Source organism: Vombatus ursinus, unplaced genomic scaffold (genome assembly GCF_900497805.2).
Source record: "Vombatus ursinus unplaced genomic scaffold, bare-nosed wombat genome assembly UNPS02009835.1, whole genome shotgun sequence".
In the NCBI taxonomy this organism is placed as follows: Eukaryota; Metazoa; Chordata; class Mammalia; order Diprotodontia; family Vombatidae; genus Vombatus; species Vombatus ursinus.
In genome coordinates, this window is record NW_020949613.1 from 4,792,877 (window position 1) to 4,794,942 (window position 2,066).

Sequence of the window (2,066 nt, forward strand, 5' to 3'; positions counted from 1 at the left end):
AAAGAGTATATATATTTTAATAGCTTTTAGGGTATAGTTCCATTTTCTTTTCGGAATAATTAAATTGTCCTCTCATAGACCTTCCAACATCTGCCATTTTTGTCATTTGTCATCTTAGCCAATCTTGATAGGAGTGTGGTGGAACATCAAAATTGTTTTAATTTGGTTCTCCAACTGCTCCTCACCTATTCATGTTTCCTCTGAGCAGCATCTTTGGAGCACAGCTGTTGTTGTCAACATGTTGGCAGGAAATGCCAGGACTGGGTACCTAGCCCCAGTTTCTGAGCTACAACTGTTACATCAGATTGGCAGTTCAAAGACATCAGCCTTTCTGATTACAAAGGGAAATAAATTGTGTTCTTCTTTTACCCCTTGGGCATAACCTTCATGTGCCCTAGTATTAAGTGACTGAGCTGAAGAATTTTAGAAATTCAACTGCCAAGTGATTGGTGCTTCAGTGGACTCACACTTCTGTCTCCTTGCCTGGGTCAACCTATTCAAAAAGCAAGATGGACTGGAAGCCATGATTATCTCACTGGTGTCTGACCCCAAACATACCATTGCTCAAGATTATGAGATCTTTAAGCAAGATGAGGGAATTCCATTTGGGGCTATCTTCATCATTGATTACAAGGTGATTCTTCACAAGGCCACCATCAGTGACCTTCCTGTGGGCTGCTTGGTAGAAGAAACATTGTGTCTAATCCAGTTCTTCTAATTCACAGACAAGCATGATGAAGTGTGCCCAGCTGGCTGGAAATCTAGGAGAGATATGATCCAATCAGATGTTCAGAGGAATAAGGAACACTTCTCCAAGCAGCACTGAGCATCTCTTTGTAGATATTCTAACCCAGGGGGACACACCTAGCCTCTGTCTGCAGGTCAAGAACAAACACGCTTAATCCTTCCCCATGCTTTCAAAAGAAAGGCCTTTGTAGAGATCGTCAAGGCAGTGTGGTGTAGCTGGGGTTGTCTCCTCCTCATGGCCCGTCTTTCCCTCTCCCTCAGAGCAACAGCTGATCCCCTGCCTTAGGCCTGTTGTATCTCTCTTTCTCCCTCTAATAACGAAGTGCTAGGTTAACAATGTTCATAACATAGTCATCCCTTGGGGCTTGAGTCCATCTAATGTTTTTGGAAATCTGTTAAACTTGCTCTGAGGAAAAAATGTTTTAATCTATATTTCTCTTATTTTTATAATTTGGAGCATTTTTCATGTAGTTGTTAGCTTTAATTTCTTCTACTGAAAAAAGTGTCTTTTCAAAAAATAGCTCTAGTAGATCTAATTTCTAAAATTAGCTTAATATGGAAATACGCTCTGCATGACTCCACATGTATAATTGATATCACATTGCTTGCCTTCTCAATGGGCAGGGAGAGAATTGAGAACTCAATTTTTTTAAATGAATGTTAAAATAAAATATAATTTTTAAAATAGGCCTTGGTTTTATCAAGTTTTATTCTGTTTAAAATACAGTTTGTCTCTTCTTTGATTCTCAGAATTTAGATTTTCTGTTTATATGGTGGATTGATTGATTGATTTTTAGTACTTGCTTTTAGTTGCAAGCTAAATTCACTTTTCTATTTTGCTTAAAAAAGTGTTTAATGATACACATTTTCCCTTAAGAACTCCCTTGGCTGCACTTCAAAAGTTTTGATAGATTTTCAAATTGTCATCACTTTCTTGATATAATTATTTACTATTTTTATTACTTACATTTGACCCAGTCTTTTTTTTCAAATAAATTTGTATTCACATCTTTTGTTTTCATATCATCTACATTTTCTATATTTCCTCTCCCTTATCTACTTGCAGAGAAAGATCCCTTAAAAGGAAGAATTTTTTTAGGGAAATTTAAAAAAAAATTTAGAGAATTCAGCAAAATTAAATAACATACAGAAAAAAGGATGACATTTTATATATCGTGGTCATATTCCCCAAATTCTGCAAAGAACCAAATGGACATGTCTTTATGTACCTTTCTTGGGCCCATGTGTGGTAATTATAATTTTACCAGATTCAATTTCATTTTTGTTGCTGTTATTTTTTCCATTATATATTGTAATAA

The 2,066-nt window shown here is 36.0% G+C and overlaps 1 pseudogene; it reads left to right on the forward strand.

The window, feature by feature from the left end:
* The first annotated feature begins 238 nt into the window (after positions 1–238).
* LOC114036363 lies at positions 239–826 on the forward strand (annotated as a pseudogene).
* Positions 827–2,066: the final 1,240 nt, after the last annotated feature.